This window comes from Nannobrachium achirus (assembly GCF_963921795.1).
Source record: "Nannobrachium achirus genome assembly, chromosome: 8".
Taxonomy (NCBI): Eukaryota; Metazoa; Chordata; class Actinopteri; order Myctophiformes; family Myctophidae; genus Nannobrachium; species Nannobrachium achirus.
The window spans coordinates 38,144,477-38,158,429 of NC_137817.1; the positions used below are offsets into that span (position 1 = coordinate 38,144,477).

At 42.4% G+C, this 13,953-nt stretch overlaps 1 long non-coding RNA gene across 1 annotated transcript; it reads right to left on the reverse strand.

The window, feature by feature from the left end:
- Positions 1 to 1,497: 1,497 nt before the first annotated feature.
- On the reverse strand, positions 1,498 to 6,435 carry LOC308289282. The gene is made up of 3 exons (XR_013962234.1): positions 6,324 to 6,435; positions 3,119 to 3,258; positions 1,498 to 2,298 (listed from the first exon to the last, which is right to left on the reverse strand). It is a non-coding gene; the product is annotated as an uncharacterized lncRNA (long non-coding RNA).
- Between the last annotated feature and the right edge of the window lie 7,518 nt (positions 6,436 to 13,953).

A 13,953-nucleotide genomic window follows, 5' to 3' on the forward strand; every position in this document is an offset into this window, starting at 1 on the left:
AAGAAAAGTCTGACGATTTGATAACCCTAACCCTACAGCCCATTAGTCCGAAACTAGTGAATGCTTACCTGGTGAATTCTAACCCTAAACTTAACCCTAACCAATGTAGGACTAATGAACCTTTGTAGTTATGGGTAGTCCCCTCAGATACAGGGGTCCCCATCCTAAATACTACAGGGTAGTATCAACATCTGTTGTTCATTGGCTAGTTGAAAATAGCATATCTTCTAAGGTTCTGGGTTCAACGTTAAACGTTTTCAGGCCAAGGAGGTCCCTATAACCTTTTCAGTGATTCCATAGTTCCATTGTTTGACAGCAAAATCATCAGAGTATTTACTGTAACCACTTGAACCGTCAATACTTAATAAACTTGACCTTTCACTCTGTACTTGGTCTGCTCTTTTTCTCCACGACACAAAACTCTTTGCCGAATATAGCCGATCTACAAACTCACACGGCCTCGCAGCGCGAGGCATTGTGAGCTTGTAGATCTGCTATTTTTGGCTAATTTTAACTGCTTAGTTGTATCACTGCATTATTACTATGTAATAGCACACTAATTGTTACTGTAAAGCAGACATACTGTATACAGCACAAAGGTTTATCATCTGACTCACGGCTTACCAATAAGCCCTACTGCGAGCATAAACAAGCATAAACAAGCATAAAACATACACGCATGTAGTGTGTGGTTAGTAAGTCCAGAGAGTAGATATTAAGTTGGATATGAAAAATCATTTATTGATACAAAAACAGTAACATGCAAAAGATCTTAAAACAAAAGCACCAGCACAGCATAACACGGTCGAAAACCAACAGTGATTGACAGATGAAGGCAACAATTTGATTGACAGCAGGCGTTACCATAACAACCACCTGAAGCTTACAAAGACAATTGGCATTTGGTGATACATATCGTTGATACGCCTCTTCAGATATATTATATACAGTATATATCGTGATACAATGCATGTTGAATTGTTAATACAGAGAATTAGCAATTTCGTCTAAATCAGTAGTTGTCAAACCTCATCCTTTTTCCCTTTTATTTTTTGTTATCTTGTAGGAGGTTGACTGTTAAGTAACTTGAAAGATAAACATAAAAACCAACATGAGAAAGAATCGTGATAAGATTGTGTATTGTGATACAGCTTATATATATATTTTCCATGTATTCTTCCACAAGATAATGCACCATTTTCAAAACGTCTGCCCTCGATGCAACAAGAGTAACAGTTAACAGAGTACTGACCCACAGGTTGAGAACCAGGGACGTGCTGGGCCCCTGATTCAGCCCGGGAAAAATAGTTGGAGGCCCTAATTGCGCGCTATAGAGAGAGATCTCTCTCCATAGCGCTGCTGCTACTCAAAGATTTGCCATTTCAGATCATGACAAGTGACAAGCCAGTGGGCCAATTACTTGAGTTATAATTTGTCGTTGTCGGGTAGAAAACCGATCGGCTGTTTTCACTACTTTTGTGCGACAGCCTTGTTTGATGAAGCAGGGCTTTGCGAAAAAATGTACACATTTGAAACTTGGAGATACAAGGTTTCTGCCCGACAGTGACGATTTACTTTGTTGGCCGCCCAGCCCCCAAAATGGAACGAAGGCCAACATTATGTTTACAGCAGAATTGAGCAGACATACAGATTAGAGCTTTGGAATCAGTGTCTAAATAATTAATTAATTGATACGTGCACTGCTGCGCAAGGTCATGAGTCATGACATGATGTCCTCCTGACAATTTGATTTGGAAGATAGCCTACTACTGCTGCTTTATTATGGTGAAGTGGTGTCTGGTTCGCGCTCCTCTGCTCTGTGCCAAATTCTGTCTGTCTGTCTGTCTGTCTGTCTGTCTACCTGTCTGTCTGTCTGCCCACAGCGTGGCAGCCAGGCAAAATGGATAAAAAAGACGGACCCTTGAACATTTAGGCGAAATGGCTCTTCAACGGCCGTGAAAAGACTCTCCTCCATGCACGGTGAAAGAGCGAAATCTGTTAAGGCGAATAAGTTATAGGCGAATGGGCTGGTGACCGTGGGAGGTGCTCTCCATTCCGGTAGAAGCTGGTGAGCAGCTCCTGGAAGTCCATTTTGTTTCATTGTCCTCAGGCAGTTGCAGATAAATACTCCACAAATCTGTCCACCAAATCCAAATGTAAAGAGTTCAGTCCAAAAGTGCTCCAGTGGTCGCACATGCTGATCCTGCTGTAGACAGATCCATGCTGCTCTCTCGGAGGTCACTGTGGCAATCCAGAGTCAGCCGCAACGTTGACCTTCCTGGCATGTTTGGGCTTCATCTGTGGAGAAAAACAGAGTTTGTGTAAATTTGGAGTGCCCCAACTAATTGCGACTTAAGGTTGCCATGAGAAATGTCACAGCTTATCTCCGTGTAGACGTGTGTGTGTACACATTTTTACATATGGGTTGGTTCCCTTGATACATCCGGTGACATCACCTATGTAAAAGTCCATATATGGGTATTCCCCAGAATCTTTTATGCCCATATATGGAGATTCCTGATTAAGCCCATATCTAACAGAACTGCATAATGGAATTGCCCATATGTGGAGGAAGACAGCCCATATTATGTGCGGCTGGTTCAGACAGGGATCTCCATGTATGGGCATAAAAGGGACGTACAGTACATGGATTTCCATATAGTATATGGGTAACTGGTCCGATATACATCACTGGCCAGATGGCCAAGAATTGTCGCCCTGAGGCGTCTTACTAGTTTAGTAATCGTAATCAAATCGGCACATAATCGCTGGAATTTCTATTAATACCGTGCTAAAGAACTAAAACAGGGTTCCCACAGCTTTTTATCAATTAATTTCCAAAACTGCGCTGCGAGACGTTGTGAGCATGTAGATCGGCTATTTTCACAATTTCTGGCTCTAATATTTGACAATTTGGCCCATGTTTAATTTGCCATTTCAGAGGTATTAACCAAATCAATAACCAAAGACAATGCATAGCTATTTTTTCCAGGGCCTTCCAGGAGCCTTGATCAATTCCAAAACTTTTCCAGTACTGGAAAAATATGATTCTAATCTCAAAATATTTCCAGGAATTTCATGACCGTGGGAACCCTGGTAATAATTGTGACAGGCCTACCTGGTGCTTATGGGGTTGGCTGGGATGATGGTGACGTAGCTGGTCTGTGGGGCTGGGGCACCGTGGCAGCCTGCATCTTCCTCGTCGATGAAGCGAATGTTCTTGGGCCTTTCTTTGAACTGGTAGGCCAGGATGCCCCGCTGGTAGTAATACACACACACACAAACACACAAACACAAACACAAACACACACACACACACACACACACACACACACACACACACACACACACACACACACACACACACACACACACACACACATTACTCAGGGTTCCCACAAATGTTTTCCAATTAATTTCCAAAACTTTTCCAGAATATTTAACCCAATATACAGGACTATATAACAATAATTCAGCTCAATAACATGTTGCTTACTCCTATGCACAATGCCCAAAGACAGGTAGTGTATGCCAGTGGTTCTCAACCTTTTCAGGCCGTGACCCCGAAATAATCATGTTTTTACTGGGGACCCGGCACCCTGACGAGCACTAAAGAGTTGAGAAATGTTGTATAACACTGTTCTATTGTGAAAATAGCAGATCTACATGCTCACAACGCCTCGCAACGTTGTGAGCATGAAGATCGGCTATTTTCACAATTTCTGCCTCTAATATTCAAAGAATGCATAGCTATTTCTCCTGGACCTTCCAGGACTGTTTCAAAATATTTCCAGTAATTTCATGACCGTGGGAACCCTGCTAAAAATATGCCTTGAATATTTATTTTTAAATTACCTATTTGAAAAGAACACGGTTACAATTTAGCCTGACAAATGTGTAGCTATTCTTTAATCAGAAATGTATAAGGTAATAGCTAAACAAATGCCACAATCTGATTAATTGCTTAAATAATTGACAGATTAAACAACGTTTTCAGGCCAAGGACCCATTAGTTGAGAGAGATTGAAGCAGGGACCCCCACAACCTGTTCATAGATTGATTAGATTCCATATAGTTTCATTGTTTGACAGCACAATCATCAGTGTATTTTCATGTCAATTTGTGTTTTCAGATATTTAACCACTTGAACTGTCAATACTTAATAAACTTGACCTTTCACTCTGTACTTGGTCTGCTCTTTTTCCCCTCTACACCAAAGGTCTTTGCCAAAAACAGCTGATTGAGGCGTTGTGAGCTTGTAGATCTGCTATTTTGGGCTACAGTTCTCAGAATATGGACACTAGGGTTCAAGTAGTTAATATAAAAAAGGAGTAGAAAAAAGGTTTATATCACTCAAAGATTTGGAGGACCCCCAGTAGTAACTCCGGGGACCCCCTAGGGGTCCCGGACCTCTGTTGAAGTAAAGAACAGTGCTTTCTCAGCTAAGGGGTCCCTGCTTCATCTCTCTCTCAGCTAAGGGGTCCCTGCTTCATCTCTCTCTCAGCTAAGGGGTCCCTGCTTCATCTCTCTCTCAGCTAAGGGGTCCCTGCTTCATCTCTCAGCTAAGGGGTCCCTGCTTCATCTCTCTCTCAGCTAAGGGGTCCCTGCTTCATCTCTCTCTCAGCTAAGGGGTCCCTGCTTCATCTCTCTCTCAGCTAAGGGGTCCCCTGCTTCATCTCTCTCTCAGCTAAGGGGTCCCTGCTTCATCTCTCTCAGCTAAGGGGTCCCTGCTTCATCTCTCTCAGCTAAGGGGTCCCTGCTTCATCTCTCTCTCAGCTAAGGGGTCCCTGCTTCATCTCTCTCTCAGCTAAGGGGGTCCCTGCTTCATCTCTCTCAGCGAAGGGGTCCCTGCTTCATCTCTCCCGGCTAAGGGGTCCCTGCTTCATCTCTCTCAGCTAAGGGGTCCCTGCTTCATCTCTCTCTCAGCTAAGGGGTCCCTGCTTCATCTCTCTCAGCTAAGGGGTCCCTGCTTCATCTCTCTCAGCTAAGGGGTCCCTGCTTCATCTCTCTCTCAGCTAAGGGGTCCCTGCTTCATCTCTCTCAGCTAAGGGGTCCCTGCTTCATCTCTCTCTCAGCTAAGGGGTCCCTGCTTCATCTCTCTCTCAGCTAAGGGGTCCCTGCTTCATCTCTCTCAGCTAAGGGGTCCCTGCTTCATCTCTCTCTCAGCTAAGGGGTCCCTGCTTCATCTCTCTCTCAGCTAAGGGGTCCCTGCTTCATCTCTCTCTCAGCTAAGGGGTCCCCTGCTTCATCTCTCTCTCAGCTAAGGGGTCCCTGCTTCATCTCTCTCTCAGCTAAGGGGTCCCTGCTTCATCTCTCCCGGCTAAGGGGTCCCTGCTTCATCTCTCTCAGCTAAGGGGTCCCTGCTTCATCTCTCTCTCAGCTAAGGGGTCCCTGCTTCATCTCTCTCTCAGCTAAGGGGTCCCTGCTTCATCTCTCTCAGCTAAGGGGTCCCTGCTTCATCTCTCTCTCAGCTAAGGGGTCCCTGCTTCATCTCTCTCTCAGCTAAGGGGTCCCTGCTTCATCTCTCTCTCAGCTAAGGGGTCCCCTGCTTCATCTCTCTCTCAGCTAAGGGGTCCCTGCTTCATCTCTCTCTCAGCTAAGGGGTCCCTGCTTCATCTCTCCCGGCTAAGGGGTCCCTGCTTCATCTCTCTCAGCTAAGGGGTCCCTGCTTCATCTCTCTCTCAGCTAAGGGGTCCCTGCTTCATCTCTCTCAGCTAAGGGGTCCCTGCTTCATCTCTCTCAGCTAAGGGGTCCCTGCTTCATCTCTCTCTCAGCTAAGGGGTCCCTGCTTCATCTCTCTCAGCTAAGGGGTCCCTGCTTCATCTCTCTCTCAGCTAAGGGGTCCCTGCTTCATCTCTCTCAGCTAAGGGGTCCCTGCTTCATCTCTCTCTCAGCTAAGGGGTCCCTGCTTCATCTCTCTCTCAACTAAGGGGTCCCTGCTTCATCTCTCTCTCAACTAAGGGGTCCCTGCTTCATCTCTCTCTCAGCTAAGGGGTCCCTGCTTCATCTCTCTCTCAACTAAGGGGTCCCTGCTTCATCTCTCTCTCAGCTAAGGGGTCCCTGCTTCATCTCTCTCTCAACTAAGGGGTCCCTGCTCTCTCAGCTAAGGGGTCCCTGCTTCATCTCTCTCTCAGCTAAGAAGGGGTCCCTGGCTGAGGGAGGGAGCTGTTGTTGTTGTTAGCTTTAATAGCTTTCAGTTAGCATGAGAGTTAGCATGTGTTGCAAGGTAAAGAAAAAACATTACAGACCTACTGTAGAACAGCCTAACATTTTAACAATACACCCCCATTGAGTCATTCTAGATGATGCCTATTGTCTCTTACCTGAATGGAGTCGCTATATGAAGATATCCACGAAAGCGAGCTTCTTTTCTCTTGTGAAACGAGTTAAACAACAATCCACGAGCCTCTGTTTTAGCCTCCTGGTTGGTCCCGGGTGGTTCAGTCTGAGTGTGATAATTTCGCGTTACACATTACTTCCGCCCTGGACAGGATACGGAAATACTCTGTCTGTGCCAACGCGTCGTAACGCGTGGAAATAACCGGATACAGTAGTCAGTCTCAGCCTGGGATCAATCGCATTCCCAACGTGATATCTTCAAAAAAATAATCTTTGCACGTTCTCCCTCCGTACATCTACAAAGACGTTCAGATTTCAAATATAGAGTTATTTCCCCGGGGCTACAGATGTTACAATTATATACGGCCCAACCTCGGCACGAGTGCATTCTGTATTGTTTAGTAAAAAGCATTTTAATCAGATCAGTGATAGGAGTTATAAGGTGCAATACACCCCAACGGCCGATGGGGTCGCGTTGTTAAAAGCCACCGATCGGATCAAAAATGATTATTATTAAACAACACGGAACATTATGCGTACATGTGAGGGGCCGTCCATAATTGTAACATCCTTGGCTATTGAGCAAACGCCGTATCTTTGAAATCTGAATGTTTATGTTGACGTAAGGACTAAAAAGGGAGAAAGTACCAACGCTATTTTGAAGATAATTATAATAAGACTGTCAGTCTTGTATCAGTGAACAATATAATGCAGAAACTTTCGTAAAATATTGCATATAACACTGAGAATAAAGGTTATGGGAGCAGTGTTGAAAAAAACGAAACAAAAAAAAACAGCAGTCACGTGACTGACATATCGGCCGATGTGATGTAATAGAACGTTACATTATCAACAGACAGAATGTCTGATTAAAACATAGTGCCTGAACGAGAGTATGGGCATTTTCCATGGGACGTACCATAATCAACAGAGACTATGTCTGATAAAAACATAATGAGTTCCTCAGTATGGGCAATATGGCCATAATGGGCGCATTCTATGCAGTTAATAAAGGCTGATAATGGACATTCTATGTTCTGATAACGTTCGAAGCGGGTGGACCGGCCACTAATCTGTGTTTCCAGAAATGTTTTGCCACCAAGCGGTCGGGCGAGAAAACGGGACACAGGCTGACTAAAACAGCGATTTAAAACGCTTGTTTCAACCCCTCGCCTAGATTTTCTTCCACGCTAAAAGGTTTAACATCCGAGAGAGGGAAAGCCGAACTTTACTTTTTGGATACAATGTGCACAAAAGGTAAGAAGTGTTTATGGTGAACCTTCGCCGGAGATAACCATTTTGGGCAGCTATAGCTCAGAGGAACCTCATCTCTGGAGAGGTTCCTGAAAGGAGCTAGTGTCGTGGCAGCCTGCCTTCTATCTGACTCATGAGGCTATATGAGGAAGCTGCAGTGTAGTGTGGGAGAACAGGTGGTGAGACACACTCGCAAGGGTGTCAGCAATGTGCGTGTGTGTGTGTTTGCGTGTGAGAACTGGGAGACTGAACAGTGTATCTATGAGGACATGTGTACCTGTGTGTATGGACATGCAGTTGAATGAAATAAGCCCCCCTCCCCCACCCGCACACTCACACACCCCACCACCACCTCCACCACAGGAAGCTGTGCTCGTTGAGTGTGCACGCCACAGGGAGGCAAGAAGATGGATTTCCACACATTTGTAATAACTGTCACACCTTAACTTCTCAGAAGCAATTTCACATTCTAAGAATGGGGGCGGCAGCTCAAATTAAAAATGACATTAATTTCTGCTGGCAGGCCACGTTCCCATTTTTCATTTTCAGGTAAAACAGTTAACTAGTTCACAGCCAAATCGCCTTCCATCGCCATTTTGAGGAGGGTGAGGCAGCCAGATCGCCAAACGTCGCCTTGGGGATCATTTTCTGATCATTTTGGTATTTTTTTGACATGTTTTGAGCTATAAATGACCTTTCTAGCTTAATTTTAGTCTAAAGTTACATATTCGAAGGAAGTGACATCATCGATGACGTAACCCGGAAGTCGTTCGGCCATAACATAGAATGGGCCTTTTTACAGCATTGAATGTTGACGTTTTTCTTATCAAACTTTACCATTTTTAGACCGATTTTCATTCGGAAAAAAATGGCTGGACTGACAGATTGGTCACTCAAGAGCAAAAACGAGTGTAAATGGCGTGTGCACGACGTTCGGATCGTGTTTTATAGCTCCCGTTCGGCGGACCGGGAGACATAATGGCCGCCAATGGGCGCCGCCATTATGGGTCTACTGCTGTCCACTCGCTAGTCCAGACTCTAGGAGATTATCGTTGGGCACACTCTAGTGGATAGTACTAGTACTACATTCTCCAACAATATGATCCCTGTTGGGTTAGATTAAAGCTAACTTGGAAATTAATAAAATTCCTGGCAGTATAGGCGCACAAGCCTATTGTAAATGGCTGGGAGAGTTAAGGGCCCTGTGAGGACAGACAGACACCCTCACCCCGTGTGCCACGCGTATCACTCACAACAACTCCGCTGGCTCAATCTCCTGCCATTTTGGAATGTTGTGCATTCACTTCTAACGCCCACGAGGCCACGGTGGATTTGACATCACTCCTCTGAGGCTGTGACTGAAAAAAAAAAAAAAAAAAAAAACATTCTTGAACAGTTGTGTATCATCGGCGCACGGTCAGATGCGGGTGGACGGATGTACGGACGGACATGGACTGAGGGCCGGTCTAAACTCAGGCCGCCGGCAGATGAATGGGCTTACCCTGAGAATATGACAAGAACAGATGATGACAGGGTTTGAAATGTTTTGACAAATGAGGCGGAGAATGAGCCGCAGCGAGGGCACAATGAGGACCTGAGGAGTAAACTTGTGATTGATTGCTGCTATGGCCCATCTCCCATCCTATGTATTTGTGTGTATCGGGCAAGGCTCCATTTGCAGGTCTGATGTTGAACAGCCCACCAGAGGTAGGTTAAAGCCTAATTTATACGGTACTATGGTGTCACCGTGTTGTGGGGGAAAGAAATCACATATCTTTTTCGGCAAGCAACGCTCTCATTTGATCAAATGTAAATTAAAGGACAACTTCAGCACTTTTCAGCCCAATCTTCATATAATTGGTCCTCACTCATTTTCACATTAAAATAGCAAAAAAAAAATCTACTCGTCTGTGTCTATTAGAAGGACTGTGGGCAGTTCAGAAACTCGCCTACCAGTGACATCATCGTTAGCCAGATTTGTATTATCCCATTATAGCATGGTAACCTTTCAGGAATAGAAAGCCTGCAGTTTCTATTAGCTTGGATTCCTCATCGATGATATCACTAGCCATGTTTCCATAAGCTTATTCGAAAATAAGAAGCGAATTATCAGAAATTCACATTAAGACAAAGCAAATTTAGCCTGTTTCCATTTGCGGGTGTCATTCGAATTAGCGACGGTCGCATGAGTTGATCGGGCTGATTTTTTCAGACCGAACCAAGACGTGAGCACTGCACGTCTGACTGCTGTGACTCGATCGGGGCCGAATTTTGAAGTGTTTCCATAAAAAGATGCGCATTAAGAGGCTTTATGGAAACGCCACTACTGGTAGACATGTTTCTGAACTGCCCACAGCCCTCCTACAGTATGAGACACAGACTGAGTAGATTTATTTTTTGCCATTTTATCATGAACATAATAGTGAGGACCAATAATATGAAGAAAGTCTTTATTACACTACAACCCTAATACAATTGGAATGCAAATATTATGTACTAGTGACTCTTTGTGGGTTATTTTAGCTACAGCCACCTAAAAATATATGAATTGAGACAGTGTTTATTGTACTTAACATTACTGTCATAATGGCCTTTATGCGATCAGGACTGCTGAGAGGAGAGATGACATGTAAGCCAATCATGGTTAGAAACCGAAACCAGGAAATTGCAGTAGGGATGGGACAATATCCGATAGTATCGCATATCGTGATAAAAACACTCACGATAATCGTATCGTGGAGATTTAATTTATCGTGATGTCGTCCTCCGTCATGCACTGGGATCAATTCACCTTTTATTTGCCGAGCTGCATATCTGGTACTATTTAAACCCTCTATTGGTAAAAGGTACTTATAATATAGCCATACGTATTTGATTATTTTTCTAACTCTCTATCAAATGTCTTCGCCAAAAAATAGCCGATATACAACGCTCACAACGCCCGAGGATAATACATTTTGATTATCACGATAATATCGTAAATCGCTATTTCTTTTGCCACAATAATCGTGATATGAAATGTTCATATCGTCCCATCTCTACATTGCAGTTACTGTATGTCGTTGACAAACTAACTGGTTAAGACATCAAGGCATACAATGATTACATATCAAGAGTGAGGGTCAAGCATGAATAATAATATAAAAAAGAAGAAGAAGAACATTAGGTGAAATGGTTCAAAACAGTTTTGTTTTATTTCTTTCTTTTTTTTCCTTTTTTTCTTTTTTTTTTCTTTTTTTTTTCCAGACAAACACATTGATTTCTGGACCACAGTAGAGGATGGAAACCTTTCACAAACATTTTTTTTATTATCATTATTTGAAAATACAAATATAAAATTATACTTTCCACATCTGAGATGTGAGAGACCCCCATCCACTTTGAGTTTTTCGTAAGTTTATTTTTTTCTTTTTTTTTTTACAACAGGGCTTGAGCAAGCCATACAAGAAGACCTGAAAGATGCTTTCAGACAGTCAGTCCGTTTCAGTCAGCTCTCGCAGTAAAAAGTCCGTTAACATTAAAAAATGGGCAAGTGGTAGGAATGGGCAAGGCAATCAGAACCCCCCACCCCACCACCCAAAGGAGGACATGACAAGCTTCTGTAAGGGCCATGCGACGAGACACCAATGACTGTAACCACCGTTCCGAGCATGAAGACATCATCCCCAGTTTGCATGTCCGCCACCGTTGACGACATTCCCATTGAAACAGTATTGTGTCTCGGTTACAGCCCCCGCCCCATTTCACCATCTTGATTATTGCGGTACAGCCGTGATGTTTGCGTTATGGCAAAACTTTGTTTTGACTGCGAGACAAACCCTACAGTGTTGGCTACTAAAACATTTTTCAGCTCTCATTTTTATTTCTTTATTTTTTACAAAAAAATGAGTGTTCGGCCTTCACACAGACAAAGTGTTCAACAAAGATATATAATACACTTAAATCCTTTATATGTGTACATATATTTACATTATGTACCCGGATTACAGTATGTGTGTGTGCTGTATTTCAGTGACAGGATGATCGATTGGCCATTGCCTAGCACTTGCCTCAAGATTCAAGTTTAAGTGGATACGGTAGTAGTTCGCTCCCAATATATCCAACACCTTCCAGGTCGTGTGTGTTTTTCTCTTTTTTTTATAGTTTTTTTCTTTTCTTTTTATTAACCAACAATTATCCAATGATGAACTAGTCTAGCAAGATGTGTAACATTCATTAGCTGTAAACTGCTGTCAATGTGAAAGAAAAGTATATAGCAACAACAGAGCCATGCTACCTTAAAGTCCAAGCTACGAAATCAAAATCTGAGAAAAGTCTAAAGTAATGAAGGCTAACCGGATAAAAAGATGCCGTACTGTTATCAACTACTTGAAATGGCAACCAGCTTGTACTGCAATCCCATGCGGAGCCAGGTAGGTATAAATGACACAGATCAAGAAATCCTGCCATCAGCCTCTGCTTTGTGATCTTAAAGAGGCTGAGATGTATTTGTTCTGTAGTACGACACAGCTCAAAAGTGGACAGGAAGTACGCCGGATGGCAAAGCTGGTGGAAGATGTCGTGGCATTGATCTCTTTTTGTTTTTAACAGCCAAAGTAGCAGCACATTAAACGTTCCTGGTCGTTCTCAGTGAAGGCACAGCACTGTGAAACTGCTCTGATTCAATTTTCTTACATCATAATTTGCTCAAGTCTAAAAATTGGTTCCACTACGGTTCCACATGTGCCAAAGAAAAAGACAATCACCCTATAACTAACCCTTTGATTTACACTTAGTTGCGTGCTGCGCACTGAAAAGGTCAGATTTCAAAGCTCACAACGCATTGCACTGCAAGGTGCTGCGAGCTTGTAAATCGGCTATTTTCAATGTGCAACACCTAGTATGTGCAACCAACCGTTAACTGGGTCACATGGTATCACTGCCATCATCAATCCCACCACATCCATTATTGTCAACTTCATGGCGGGAATCTTCTTTTTCTACTACTGAGCCATTGCTAGTATGGCACAGTAACCATAGTTGTCATAGTCTAAATTAAAGACCATGCCCAGCTTTGCACAACCATGAAGACTTGACGTAAAGTATCAGAACCGTCTAATAAGGCTGAGTATTTGGATGACTGCTGAGACAGTATAGGCTGCATGGGATTTGGTACGTGAACAAAGTAAGAGCTGGCTCCATGGGTCCACAGTACAAAAATAACTCACAACATTTCAGTTGATGAGTTCAAACTATAGTATGCGAGTACTTAAGTCAACAAGTAAAAAAAGAAAAAAGGAAAATAGTATTCAAAAATAGTAGTGCCATGGGCCACTGGGATATTTTCAAGAGTACAAACATTTAAAACTTATAGTTTAGATTAATGATATTTATAATAGTCATTATTGTTACCCTTATTATTATTATCATTAATCTGTTATAACTTTCTAAAAAAATATGTTTTTTTTTCATTCATGTAATAAAATCCTTCTTGCTCGTTACTATAACTTGTGTCCCTCTTGACAAATCATAAGAAATCAAAGCGTTTTGCATATCTAGCATTAGCATTTAAGGTAGTATGGCACACCCCTTTTAAAACATTCAAGGGTGGGGATCCAATTAATGCCTTGTTTTACAATTCCATCTTTACAGCAATTTCTCCTCTAAATGTTTTTCAGTGAGAGCTTTGGTTAGTTGAAACCATGTGAGATCAGCAAAACCAAAAACAAACAATAATAAACCCCAAAGAAAACAACAAAATAAAAACAAAAAACGAAGACCAATAGAAAATAAGAGTGAAACAAATGTCAGCATTTTTTTTCCCCATATGGTAATTAATAAGAGAAAGTTCTATCCTTACTTGTCCTAAATCAGCTAACAACTACAGCTATTATTGACTATATTAACTACATAACATCTATTACTAGTTACTAGGAGAAAGAGAAAGAGGGATGGAGAGCTAGGAAGAAAGAGATAGAGAGACAAAGGGAAAGAGGGGGTTTGAGGGGGTCAACGAATGTGTATAGATCACTAGACTGGGATCAAAGACAGCACTCTTATACAAGGTCATTGGATTTTCTTTTTTCACACGTTACTGAAATACATTGATGATCAACATAAGATTATTGTAGAAGGTGACAGGGAATGGAGAGAGAAACTGGATGGATGTACAGTACATAATATTATTGTTAGTATTATTATAGTTATTATTCATAATCATTAACAACCACAAAAATATTGATACAAATCCTTCTTAGAAATTTAAATCATTCAAGGGAACATACAATTTTCATCTTTTTTTTTAATCGATAACATACACATTTCATTTTTTTTGTATTTTTTTGTTTCGTTTTTTTCTCTTTTGGATAATTTGATTATTAC